Below are 14,447 nucleotides of genomic sequence, written 5' to 3'. Positions count from 1 at the left end.
TACTATAGAGAACTCTACATATACATTGCTGGATGGCTCAGGGGATGGCTAATATGTTCTTAACCATTTTACTTTCACTTTGCCAGTTCAAATACAGCTCAGGTAAATTATCATCTATTTGTATAACATCAACAGTGCTGTGTGTGTCTGGGAGGGGGTGTTCACTCCACCCCTCACCTGAAAGGGTTAAGGTAGCGGGGAAGGGGCTAATTAACCTGATAGGCTGCACCTGAGGGAAAATTAGTCTGGCAAGGCAAGCCCTAATAGAAGATGGAGCCCAGCTGGACAGGAACAGGCTGAGCTGGTCTAAAACTAAGAAGCTAGGAGTGGAGGGGGCTGCAGTGTAGGTATCTGTACTCATTTCTAGCTTTAGAGAAGGAAGGGAGGAAGTAAGGGAGAGATTAGAAGCCCTGGGGAAAACCTGTACCCAGATGAGGGTGGAAAAAGAGCCTGATAGAGACAAAGTGGAAAGCAGCCCAGGAAAACAGTAGCAGAGTTTGGGACAGTGCAGACCTTGTTTTCTGGTTGTAGGGTCCCTGCGCTGGGGAAGTGGCACAGACCAGGCAGAGGAGCCAGAAGACTGTCTAGGACAGTTGTCCAGTGGGATACTGGTGCCCCTATGCGAGAGGATTATAGTGACTTTGCTGGATGGCCAAGCCATGAAGAGAGACCACATGAACTGCAGAGAGAGGGATGTGGCAAGAACAAGCAGTAGAAGGGGGTATTGGACCTGGAAGGAGTGAATCCCCAGAACAGCTAGGAGCAGGTGCCCTAGCAGTGCCTTACAAACAGGTATGAATATAAAGTCTCCCTGCCCCAAAGAGCTTAAAAACTTGGGTTGCTTCTCCAGTGATTTATGCATGTGCCTAGCTTTATACCCAGAGACTTACTGTCACAGGGGACTCCTTATAGTGTGTTAAAGTGTGTGTGTGTGTGTGTAAAGCTTTGCAGGATCAAAGATTAAGGCTTAAATCCTGCAAGCAACAGAAGTTTAGCATCATGATGCTCATTGAAGTCAGGATCCAAGAGTGAAATGGTTTGAAATGTGGGATGGACAAAATCCTCCTTGAGATCTACTGTCTTTATACACTTTGAAAAGTGGTATTAGTTTTGATTAACCACAGATTTGACCATCTGAAACTTGCACCTTGGGGGCACACAGTAGAAAATGTTAGGACTACAGATACTTATATAAATACAGATGACTTGCTGCATGCATACATGCACAGTGCAAGTGTGAGTCCCCTTGTTCACCTTCCATGCACAGACAGTCCAACTGAATTCAGTGGTACCATTCAGATCTGTAAATTGAGCAGGATTTGGTCTATAGGTTATAAGCATCACAAGCTCAAATGCTCCATAGCAAGGAGCTCCACTGATCAAGCCTGTGGAGCTTGTAAGCTCCACAACAAAACACTGTGGCTATTATCTTTTCCTTTTCAATTTTTTTTTTACTCTTTCTTTAGGCAGTCTTAGAAAGCTAAATGCAAGCAAACAAACACAACCACCACATGTGTTTAATGCAAAGTTAAGGTTCTACAATTAAAATGATCCCAAAGTGGAAAATGCAATAGTCAGGATTTCAACTGCAAGACTAGCTTGCAAATAGGAACTATTTCCTGTTTTTTTTTTCTGGTTTCATGTGTAGCATAATATGTCACCATTCATGTCATAAAATACATACTATAAAATGCACAGGAAGTTCCATTAGGCTGAATTCATGTTGCTCTTGGAACCTTATCACTTCCATTTTTTCACTGCTTTAAACCCAGGTTTTAAAATAAAATCATATCAGGCTATGGGTCCATTTATTCCAATACCCTGACCCCCATAGTGGGCAGTACATAATGCTTTTGAGACAGGTGCTATCAGCATGTACATAAAAAGCAGACAACTAGGGAATGCTGTACATGCAGGGGAAAACATTCCTCTTTGATTGCCACAGTTTATGCCCTAAAGCATGAGTCTTGATAAGTATTCCTCAGTGTTCTTACTGGAGCTATAACACTTACTGTTCAAGAGATGGGATTCCTCATGGCATATCTTGGCAAACCACCTGCATCCTTTTATTAGGCAAAACCAGTGACTTATGCCAAGACTTAACTTCATGAGTGCTGTTAAACTGAAGGGGTTTCTCAGAGTGGAAATAAGGTGTACATTTTTAATAGTGAGAGTAATTAACCGTTGGAACAATTTACCAAGGGTTGTGGTGGATTTTCCATCACTGACCATTTTCAAATCAACATTGGATGTATTTCTAAAAGATGCTCTAGGAATTATTTTGGGGAAGTTCTATGGCAGGGGTCGGCAGCCTTTGGCACGCAGCCCATCAGAGTAATCTACTGGGAGGCCACGAGACATTTTGTTTACGTTGACTGTCTGCAGACACGCCCCCCTGCAGCTCCCAGTGGCTGGGAATGGTGAGCCACTGGGAGCTGAGGGGGACCGTGCCTGTGGACAGTCAATGGAAACAAAACGTCTCATGGCCCGCCAGCCTATTATCTGATGATCTGTGGGCCGAAGGTTACCAACCGCTGTTATATGGCCTCTTTTGTATAGGCCAATGGTTCTCAACCAGGGGTAAGTGTACCCCTGGGGGTACGCAGAGGTCTTCCAGGAGGTACATCAACTCATCTAGATATTGGCCTAGTTTTACATCAGGCTACATAAAAAGCTGTAGCGAAGTCAGTACAAACTAAAATTTCAGACAGACAATGACTTGTTTATACTGCTTTCTATGCTACATGATGAAATACAATTACAATATTTATATTCCAATCGATTTATTTGATAATTGTATGGTAAAAATGAGTCATCCATGTTTCAGTAATAGTGTGCTGTGACACTTTTTTTTGTATTTTATGTCTGATTTTTATAAGCAAGTAGTTTTTAAGTGTGGTGAAACTTTGGATACACCAAGCAAATCAGACTCCTGAAAGGGGGTACAGTAGTCAGGGGTGGCTCCAGGCCCCAGCACACCAAGCGCGTGCCTGGGGCGGCAAGCCGTGGGGGGCGCTCTGCCGGCGCCATGAGGGTGGCAGGCAGGCTGCCTTCAGCGGCTTGCCTGCGGAGGGTCCGCTGGTCCCGCAGGAGGTCCTCCGAAGCCGCGGGACCAGCGGACCCTCCGCAGGCAAGCCACTGAAGGCAGCCTGCCTGCCGTGCTTGGGGTGGCAAAATGCCTAGAGCCGCCCCTGACAGTAGTCTAAAAAGATTGAGAACCATTGGTACAGGCAGTCAGACTAGATGATCACAGTGGTCCCTTCTGGCCTTGGAGTTTATGAAGCATCTGCATTTGTTGGCTTTATTGGATGTGATGACATAGGCAGCATCTTTGGAAAAAATAAAAGCAAGCCCAAATACTAAAGCAACCTCTTTTACTCTCTCCTGGCTTTGTAGAATCAAAACCAGCTTTCATTGTATTCAAATAGTTTTCAGTACGGTGAGTCAGAATTGCAGACATAACATCTCCAGTCCAGCCTTGGAGTCTCCAAGGCTCTTCTCTTGGAATGGAATGCCAAGTTTCTAACTGTCCTGTCTAGGAGTAATTATTCTTACCTACTGCATGAGAGATTGACAGCGGAATTCTTTAAATGGTCAGAAAAAGAAACCCTTTATTTTATCACACTTGTTTCAGGTGAACCATAGCAAAAGAAGGCCATGTTCGGAGGCCTTTACAAGCAAAATCCTTGGAAGCAGATGGCTATGAAGAATGTCATGAATAGATATTAAACAGAACAGAGTTTGAAAACCTAACCCTCCCTAAAACTTTTGCCTGGGCATGTGGTGGAGTTGAGTGGGAGTAAGTTTGGTGAGACAGATGTATAAATATGGTAAATATATCCAAGCATATTTATAACTGTTGTGGTTAATTATGCATTTATTATTTGCATAGTGTAGTACTTAGGAGTTCAAGTCAGGACCAGGATCCTATAACGCTAGGCAGTGTACACAAACAGAACAAAAGGATGGTCCCTGCCCCAAAGAGCTTGCAATCAGTCGGTTGGAATTTTTCCAATAAAACATTGTTTTTTTGAGAATAACGAGTCAAGAAAACCTGAACTTCTTGCAGGAAAGGGTTGGCAATTTTTTTTTTACTAGAAAAAATGTTGAATTTTTTTTGGAATTTTCCAAATGCAAAATTCAGGTTTTTCTGGTTCAAAACGATTGGTTTCCAAACTTGTACTAATTAAAGTGTAAATTATAAAAAGTCAATATCACAAATATTTATAAATTATCTAAATGTTTTTATTGAACCAAATTTTATTTTTTTGGATTTTTGTTTTTTGCAACAATCTTTGACTTTTCATCTTTATTGCGACAGGAAAACTTTTCAGTATCTAAAATTCGCCAAATTTGAGCCAAGTTTCTCTCCACTTTAATGATGGATACAATTTATTTATTTGCCAACAGGACTGCTAGCATATTTCCTCTGCTACAAAGCAATTCTCAAATCTTTTCAGATGACCAATGAATTCCCCACATCCATCCCCAAGAATTTCAAAGGAATTGCCTCTTCCTCTAGCAGCGTCTGTTTCTTTATCCAAAGATTCTGATTATCTTAGTTGTAGCTTGTGGTTCCTGACAAACTAAAATGGCTTTGAGAGGCCCTAGTGTGTAAATCACATGATACAGGAATGTGCTTGGTATCTACTGTCGAGCCTGTACAACTGGCATTCCCTCAATGCTGATAGTTGGAATTATACAGGCAATAAAATAAGTTAATACCTTAAAAATATCACACAGAGGATGACCATCACTAATATTTTATTACAATTAGCTTAATATTCTAGAGCCATATTGTTCTCTACTTGCCTGGACATGTTTGAGTGCAATTGAATTTGTGCTGAAGAGATTAACATAAAGGGAGTTTAAAAACATATCAAATGTGGCAATTTTATGTATTGCAGTGCTTGCTCTTGCATATTAGTTTATCCACCTCTGCAGTGGCCTGAACTTTTCCAAACTGGTTCTGTCAACTCCACAGAAAATGCTTACAGAGAGCCTGGTTCAAAGCCTGCTGTGACGTTATTGATATAAACTGGGACCATATAGAACATGGTTTGCAACCAAGGTCCTGTAGTGGCACCAAATCTGATGTAAAGGGGGTCATATAAGGTGTCGAAAACCAGGTTATGGGTTGCTGGTTATGATTATGCTGTCTGTATGTCTGTATCATTTTGTAGTTGAAGTTATGAGTATTGGCTCTATAGTGTCTGTATTTCAAATTTGTGCTGTATTTCTGGGAAAAATCCCAGACAAGTTGGTGTTAGCTCTGCCTAGCCTGCTTGATGGCCCATTAAGGACCATCGGCTACACAATTGACCCATTGAGAGAAGGCAGATATGCCTTGTAACTCAGCAAAGTGCAGGGACTTGCCCATGTGACTCCAGACTCCATTTTGCTGTAATTTTCCACAGTAAGAACAAAGAAGTCTTCTTACACCTGGAAGAGCCTATATAAGGCTGATGCCTCATCTCCATCTGGTCTTCAATCCTGCTTCTTACCTCTGGAGGGACTTTGCTACAAGCTGAAGCTCTACATAAGGCACTGGTGACCCATCCCAGCTGGGGATGTACTCCAGAGACTTGATTTGAACCTGCAGTTTACTCCATCACTGTTATAAGCCTGAACTAAGAACTTTGCCATTACTGTATGTAATTGATTCCATTTAACCAATTCTAGCTCTCATCTCTACCTTTTTCCCTTTATGAATAGACCTTTAGAGTTTAGATTCTAAAGGATTGGCAACAGCGTGATTTGTGGGTAAGATCTGATGTGTATATTGACCTGGGTCTGGGGCTTGATTCGTTGGGATCGAGAGAACCTTTTTCTTTTATTGGGGTGTTGGTTTTTATAACCATTCATCCCCAGGACGAGTGGGACTGGTGATACTGGGAGACTGGAGTGTCTAAGGAAATTGCTTGTCTGACTTGTGGTTAGCCAGTGGGGTGAAACCAAAGTCATTTTTGTCTGGCTGGTTTGGTTTACCTTAGAGGTGGAAAAACCTCAGCCTTGGGCTGTGACTGCCCTGTTTGAGCAATTGGTCCTGAATTGGCACTCTCAGTTGGGTCCCACCAGAACCGCATCATCACACCTGCCAAATGGCTTCAGTCAGGGGCGGCTCTAGGATTTCTGCCGCCCTAAACAGGGTGGCACGCTGTGGGGGGGGGCGCTCTAGCGGTCGCCGGCCCCGCGGCTCCGGTGGACCTTCCGCAGACGTGCCTGTGGAGGGTCCGCTGGCCCCGTGGCTCCGGTGGACCTCCCGCAGGCACGCTTGCGGATGCTCCACCGGAGCTGCGGGACCAGCGGCCCCTCCGCAGGCACGTCTGCGGAAGGTCTACCGGAGCCGCGGTCCCAGCGGACCTTCTGCAGCCATGCCTGCGGGAGGTCCGCCGGAGCCGCTTGCCGCCCTCCCACTGGGATGCCGCCCCAAGTGCGCGCTTGGCGCGCTGGGGTCTGGAGCCGGCCCTGGCTTCAGTGGGGTCTGGTCCTGAGTTAGTGAAGAGAGTATGACATAGTTATAGTAGTCTGGAGCGGTGAGTAAGAGAGGGGGGGCAGACTGAATGCAGATTGAGAAACCATCAGATGAATCCCACTAATGATCAGAATGGAAATAATTCTAAACGCCTGTAAACAAGCAATTGTCAGTGTGCCATGTTTCCACAGACATTCTATGATGTTCAAATGTATTATGAAAAGTAGCCATATAATGTTGTACAAAGTCATTCATTGAAGTAAATCATAGAAAAGGAAATCATTGCAATATTTTGTAGCCATTGTTCAATCCAGCTGTTTTCTCTCTTAGCCAATGATGTTTGCTAAATATTTCAGGAATTCAGATACTGCAAGCAAAAACTAAACCTATTTTATATATAATGAAATAGTCTGCTCTATGTTTTAGCAATAATACCTTGTTACTTCATTATACCTATTCAGGACTTTGAGATGTATAACAAATTACTGAAATAACCAGCTATTGTGCTCGTGGCCCACTTGTGGGATCTGGCAGGGGTAAGCAGAATTATTCAAAGTTCCTTCTTTTATTACTCCTCTGCTCTATTCCAAAGCTAATACGGAGAATCATAGGGTTAGAAATGACCACAAGAGTCATCTAGTCTAAACTATCCAAGACAGATGGCTATCTAGCCTCCTTCTGAAAACTTCCAGTGAAAGAGCTTCTTCAACCTCCTTAGGCAGCCTGTTCCACTGGCCTACTGTTTTTACAGTTAGGAATTTTTTTTTAAATCTAAATCTGCTATGCTGTAGTTTGAACCAATTGATTCTTGTCCTGTCTTCTGGCAAGAGAGAACAACTCTTCTTCTTTTTTTTTTTTTAAATGGAAGCCTTTCAAGTATCTGAAGACTGCGATCATATCCTGCCTTAATCTTCTCTTTTCCAAATTAAACATACCCAGTTCCTTCAGACTTTGCTTATATGGCTTGCATTCCATCCCTTTCATCATCTTGTCACTCACCTCTGGATCCTTTTCAGTTTCTCTACATCCTTTCTATACTTTGGTGACCAAAATTGGACACAGTACCACACTCGGTGCCGGTTAGGCCTCAGCTGGAGTACTATCACTTCCCATGACTTGCATGCTATGCCTCTGTTAATGTGCGATGGGGCATCTGCCCCATATGAGCCCATAAAGGGTTAATAGGACCCTAGGGAGGCTGTGCAACAGGCAGCCAATTGGAGATGGTTACAAGGTGGAGCCAATCTGGGCTGGGCAGGCCCATATAAAAAGAGGAGCAGGTCAGTCACTCCCTGGAGCATGAGGAGGGAGTTAGACTGGCTGGCTTGCAGGCAGAGGGCAGCAAGCACCCTGGACAGAGCAGTACTGCAGGCAGAGATCCAGACAGCTAAAGGCAGCACGGATCTGCAGACTGAGGCGCTGATGCAAGGGCAAAGAGCGTGCTGGAGCCATGTGGGAAGTGGCCAGACTGGACTACAGTTCCCCACTGAAGGGAGTGGTCAGACAGTAGACTGCAAGTCCCCCCAGAAAGTGGGGGAATGTAGAGTGCAGCATCGCTGGAGGGTAGTGTCACTGAAGAGGATGCCATGGTCCTGGGACTGACATGCCTCTGAGAGCAGAGGTGACAGCATGTGAGACACCACCAGAAGAGGGCACAGTGCTAATTCCCTGGACAGCCAGCAGGAGGCGCCACAGTGGTGAGTCGCACCGTGTCACATAATGCAACCTAAAATTTGCTGCTTTTTTGGCAATATTGCATTGCTGACTCCTGTTGAGGTTGTAATCTATCACAACTCCCAGATCCTCTTTAGCAGCGCTGCTGCCAAACCAGTTTTCCTCCATTCTGTATTTGTGCATGTGGTTTTTCTTCTCTAAGTGTGGCACCTTACGTTTCTTTGTTGAATTTCATTTTGTTGTCTAGAACCCAGGTCTCCAGTTTATCAAGATCCCTCTGAATTTTAGCTCTATCCTCCGAAGTGGGGGAGGGGGGAAATCTCCAATACTGAGCAACATAGTTAAGATGACCTAACCTGCAGTGTGGACATTTGTAGGCCAATGGAAGAATTCTTATGTTGACCTAGCTACCGCTTCTCAGGGAGGTGAATTAACTATGGTGATGGGAGAAACCCTTGGGATGCTGGCAGACCAGGTGCCAGCTCGTGCCCAAGCCTTAATGGCAAATGCATAGCTGGAAACCAGTCTGGCTTGCCCATGTTAGTATTGTTAAAATAGTCATAAGAATGTTTAGTGTTTATATTTCAAGAAATGTTTGTATGTTGCTGCATGTATTAATCTTGTAACATCTGTACCCTATGTTACAAGATAATATTTAAGTGTTTTGTTCTGTAACTATGAGTGTTTACTAAGGGTATGTCTACACTACAAGAGTAGTTCGATTTAACTTAGGTCGAATTTGTGGATTCGACCTTATGAAGTCGAATTCGTGTATCCACACTAAGGACACTAATTCGACTTTGTGAGTCCACACTAACGGGGCAAGCATCGACATTGGAAGCGGTGCATTCTGGGCAGCTATCCCACAGTTCCCGCAGTCCCCGCTTCCCATTGGAATGCTGTGTAGAGCCCCCAATGCCTGCTGGGGGAAAAATGTGTCGAGGGTGGTTTTGGGTAACTGTCATCATTCAACCGTCACTCCCGCCCTCCCTCCCTGAAAGCGCCTGCAGGAAATCTGTTCGCGCACTTTTCTGGTCAGTGACAGCGCGGACGCCACAGCACTGCGAGCATGGAGCCCGCTGCGATCATCGCTGCACTTATGGCCGTTGTCAACTCCTCGCACCTTATCGTCCACCTCTTCCACAGTCAGCTGCTGAGAAATCGGGCGAGGAGGCTCCGGCAGCGCCCGATTTCTCTGAAGTGTCAGAGTGGCACAGACCTCACACAAAGCATGGGATCCCGCGCTGTGGAGATCATGGTGGCAATGGGTCAAGTTCATGGTGTGGAACGGCGATTCTGGGCCCAGGAAACAAGCACGGACTGGTGGGACCGCATAGTGCTGCAGGTCTGGGATGAATCACAGTGGCTGCGAAACTTCAGGATGCGTAAGGGCACTTTCCTTGAACTCTGTGACTTGCTGTCCCCTGCCCTGAAGCGCCAGGACACCCGGATGCGAGCAGCCCTGAGTGTGCAGAAGCGAGTGGCCATAGCCCTCTGGAAACTTGCAACGCCAGACAGTTACCGGTCAGTAGCGAACCACTTGGGCGTGGGCAAATCTACCGTGGGGGTTGCTGTGATGCAAGTAGCCAACGCAATCGTTGAGCTCCTGCTCTCGAAGGTAGTGACTCTAGAAAACGTCCAGGTCGTCATAGATGGCTTCGCCACGATGGGTTTCCCAAACTGCGGTGGGGCTATAGATGGGACTCACATCCCTATCCTGGGACCAGCACACCAGGCCAGCCAGTATATTAACAGAAAGGGCTACTTTTCAATGGTGCTGCAAGCACCGGTGGACCATAAGGGATGTTTTACCAACATCTACATCGGGTGGGCGGGCAAGGTTCATGATGTGCGTGTTTTCAGGAACTCTTGTCTGTTTAGACGCCTGCAGGAAGGTAGTTTCTTCCCGGACCACAGAATAACTGTTGGGGATGTGGAGATGCCTACAGTGATCCTCGGGGACCCAGCCTACCCGCTAATGCCCTGGCTCATGAAGCCCTATACAGGCGCCCTGGACAGTGACAAAGAACTCTTCAACTACCGGCTGAGCAAGTGTAGAATGGTGGTGGAGTGTGCTTTCGGACGTCTCAAGGGGAGATGGAGGAGCTTACTGACTCGCTCAGATCTCAGCGAAACCAATATCCCCATTGTTATTGCAGCTTGCTGTGTGCTCCACAATCTCTGTGAGAGCAAGGGGGAGACCTTTATGGCGGGATGGGAGGTTGAGGCAAATCGCCTGGCTGCTGATTACGCTCAGCTAGATACCCGTGCGATTAGAAGAGCCCAGCGGGAAGCGCTGTGCATCCGGGAGGCTTTGAAAGCTAGGTTCCTCAGAGAGCAGGGTAACCTGTGACTGTCCAGTCTCTTTACAGAGAAGCTGAACCTGCCCCTGTTTCAGTTACTATTGACTTTTTTCAGCGGTTACATACCCCGTTCACCAGGTTTCCCCCCTTCCAACAGACGTTTAAAAATAAAGTTATTGGAACATTGTTAATTAACAAAGTTTTCTTTACTAATGAATTCCTGTTAAAGGGTTCAAACAGGGACGCAGACTGTGGTGGGTACGGTGTGCAGTGATGTACAGACCACTTCTACACTTGAGGAATGACAGGCTCCTGCTCCTACAGCGGTCTCTGGGGGGAGGACGGTTACAGGAGGGTGTGCAGGAAGGGGTGGGTTTGCAGGAAGGGGTGAGGGGTGTGTGGGAAGGGTGAGTAGGCGTAGGGGGATGAGGGCTCTGGCTGCGGCTCAGGGCATTGGAGAGGCTCATGGCTAGGGTGGAAGGGCATGGTAAGGGCAGCCTGACCTTGCCATTTCTGGATGCCAGGCGCTAGGACCCTGGGGCAGCATACACCTCCCAGACTGACCTGGGGCAGCAGACACCTCCCAGAGTGACCCAGGTGCCTAGTGACTGCACTGTGTGTGTGACCTGCTGTTGATCCTGCCCCCATGTCTGTACCCTGCTAATGGTGGCTGTCCTATGCAATTAACAAACCCCTCCCCCCTTCACACAAAGTCTTCTGCAAAGAAACATGACAGAAAAAGGAATTAACAGCAAACTATTTTTAATACTCAACTACACAGTTGGGGGATGAAACTGGGATTTGGGATTGGGTGAGCCAGGAAGGGAAGCAATTCTCAAACTTTAGGGAATGAGAGCTGTTTGGTACATGAGCGCTCTGCTGGGGTGGAGTGACAGTTTTCACGGCCCCTAGCGCCCCTCCTTCTTGTTATTTTGGGTGAGGGGTGGACAGGACTTTGTGCCGGGGGAGGGCAGTTGCAGATGCAGTGCAGGGGGGCGCTCTCCTCCTGCCTGCGGTCCTGCAGAACATCCACAAGGCGCCGGAGCGTGTCCGTTTGCTCCCTCATTAGTCCAAGCAGCGTTTGAGTTGCCTGCTGGTCTTCCTGCTGCCACCTGTCCTCCCGTTCACTGTGTGAGCGCTGGTACTGAGAGAGGGTCTCCCTCCACTGGCTCTGCTGGGCTGCCTCGGTTCTGGAGCAGGCCATCAGTTCAGCGAACATCTCGTCCCAAGTCTCTTTTTCTTTCGCCGCCTAATCTGCGCCAGCCTCTGTGAGGGGGATGCCGGGGCAGGTCGGGAAACAGCCGCAGCTGTGTGATGGGAAAAAGGAAGTGATTTCCTTGCAAAGATACATGTTTGCGAACACTGAACACAGTCTAGTCTGTCTCTGTGAACAAGACCATACACGGCACCTATCTCATGCGCACTCAGGACAAGTTCGAATTTTCGGCATTCACTTTCATTGCCTGGGGTCTTGCACTGGAGATCAGACAAGCGGGGCAGGACAGCAGAATCCGTGGAGCAGCCAGGCCTGGTAAGCCGTAAACTTTAGGCTGCTTAAAAGTTAATGTATAGCAGTGCCCTCCTGCTGCAGGCAATCCAGAAAGCATAAACTCTGACCCTGTTCCACCCCCTCGCGGCTGTCCCCGGGAAAGATCCCTGTATGCTTCCCCTCTGCAGCCTCCACCACGTGGCTGTTAAACGACGCTTAGTGTTACGCAAAGGAAAAGTGAAGCATTCCCAATAGTAACATTACACTAATTCCCCTAATTAGATGCAGCAGTCGCCGAGTGAGATCACCCTGAGGCGGGTCACTAAGACAGAGAGAGAACGCATGCTGCGTGAAACCCTGCACAAACCAGGGCCCTATGCTGCCATGCTCGTGGAGGCAATGCTCCCACTGTACCTGAGGATAGCCTGGCGCGGAAGAGTGTGCTTCCACGGAGCACCCAATAAGGCACCTCTCTCCAGGAACCTCCTGCGGAGGCTTTTCGAGTACCTGTACGAGAGCTTCGTGGAACTCTCCCAAGAGGATTTCTGTTCTATCCCCATATGCATTGACCTTCTTTTCATATAGTTTTTATTCCTGTTTTTTGAAAAATAAATGTTTACATGTTTATAGCACTTACCGACTGATCCTTCTCCTGATTCAGAGTCCGGGTTAACGGCCGGGGAGGGTTGGTAGGGGATCTCTGTGAGGCTGATGAAGAGATCCTGGCTGTCGGGGAAAGCAGTATTGTAAGCGCTGTCGCCTGCCTCGTCCTCCACAAACCCTTCCTCATCTTCCCCATCTGCGAACATCGCCGAGAAACTGCCCGTCGACACTATCCCATCCTCAGAGTCCACGGTCACTGGTGGGGCAGTGGTGGCAGACCCACCGAGAATGGCATGCAGTGCCTCGTAGAAGCGGCATGTCTGGGGCTGGGCTCCGGAGCGTCCGTTTGCCGCTTTGATTTTTTGGTAGCCTTGTCTCAGGTCCTTGATTTTCACGCGGCACTGCGTTGCATCCCGGCTGTATCCTCTGAGTGCCATGGCTTTGGAGACCTTCTCGTAGGTCTTTGCATTCCATTTTTTTTGGAGCGCAGCTCCGAAAGCACAGACTGATCGCCCCACACAGCGATCAGATCCAAGACTTCCCGGTCAGTCCATGCTGGGGCCCTCTTTCTACTCTGAGATTGCATGGACCCCTCTGCTGGAGAGCTCTGCATCATTGCCGGTGCTGCTGAGCTCACCCCGATGTCCAACCAGAAACTGAGATTCAAACTGGCCAGACAGGAAAAGGAATTCAAATTTTCCCGGGGCTTTTCCTGTATGGCTGGTCAGAACATCTGAGCTCGGACTGCTGTCCAGAGCGTCAACACAGTGGTGCACTGTGGGATAGCTCCCAGAGCTACTAAGGTCGATTTCTGTCCACACATAGGCTAACTCGACATAGCCATGTCAAATTTAGCGCTATTCCCCTCGTCAGGGTGGAGTACCGAATTCGAACTAAAGAGCCCTCTAGGTCGAACTAATTAGCTTCCTGGTGTGGATGGTTGCACGGTTAAATCAAATTAACGCTGCTAAATTCGACATAAACTCCTAGTGTAGACCAGGCCTAAGACTGTAAACCCCACAGTCAGAAGAGAAGCATTACCAGTTGTGCAATACTAGTTCACCACAAGAGGTGTCATCTCCTCTTCCACAAAAGAAGACCCATAGACACCAGACAAACCACTGTGGGACATCAGTGGGCAAAAGATTTGGTTGGTTGCTTCCCCTGCTCCCATGAAGGTGTGTGCACAAGCTTTCATCCCACCACAGCTTGAATGCTGGGGGAAGGGAATACAAATTCCTGTTAAGAAGAAATCATCACTAGGCTGCTTCGAATTTGAAGAGGGCAATATTACTAAGCTTAGTTTTGGGTTAGCCCTAAAGGACATAGTTACTGTATATGTATATGTAAGCTCGCTATCATCACCTTTTGGGATCTGAATGTATCTCATTTGTGTGTGTGTTTACCTGTTTTAACCTTGTAATTAACTTATTTATTTTCTTAGTTAATCTTTAATTAGCTTATTACAGATTTGGCTACAAGCGTTATCTTTGGTGACTCACTGAGAGATCTGGGGTAAGAGACTAACCTTCTGGATTGGAAGTAACCTGAATACTATTGTGATGTTTTTAGTGTAAAGAACTATCTATCACAAAGACAGGCTTGCCTGGGTGGCATGATGGACCAGAGTGCCTCAGGGGACTGCCTGTGACTCCACGGTAAAGCTATTCTAGTGCTTGAGGAGTTCACACTTTTATTACTTGGTTGATGAAATCTAAGTATAGAATATACAACCAATTTGGAGTTTGTGCTCTGCTTCTTGACAGTCTGCCCTAAGGTTGGCACTCATGCAGGGGCGGCCACTCCAAGCACGGCAGGCAGGTGGGACCAGCGGACCTCCCGCAGGCAAGCTGCCGAAGGCTGCCTGACTGCCGCCTTTGCAGGGACTGGCAGGGTGTCCCCA

General features: G+C 47.2%; 1 long non-coding RNA gene across 3 annotated transcripts in view; it reads left to right on the top strand.

Annotated features, from left to right (window-relative positions):
- Nucleotides 1-306: 306 nt before the first annotated feature.
- Nucleotides 307-14,447, top strand: part of LOC120409077 — a 187,544-nt gene continuing 173,403 nt past the window's right edge. For all 3 annotated transcript variants that reach the window (XR_005601103.1, XR_005601104.1, XR_005601102.1), the window contains exon 1: nucleotides 307-792. This is a non-coding gene — a long non-coding RNA (uncharacterized LOC120409077). The remainder of the gene's footprint in view (nucleotides 793-14,447) is intronic.

The sequence above is a fragment of the Mauremys reevesii genome, linkage group 7 (genome assembly GCF_016161935.1).
Source record: "Mauremys reevesii isolate NIE-2019 linkage group 7, ASM1616193v1, whole genome shotgun sequence".
Classification (NCBI taxonomy): Eukaryota; Metazoa; Chordata; order Testudines; family Geoemydidae; genus Mauremys; species Mauremys reevesii.
The sequence above is the reverse complement of the archived record's forward strand: the minus strand, read 5'-3'. Positions and strand labels throughout refer to the sequence as shown.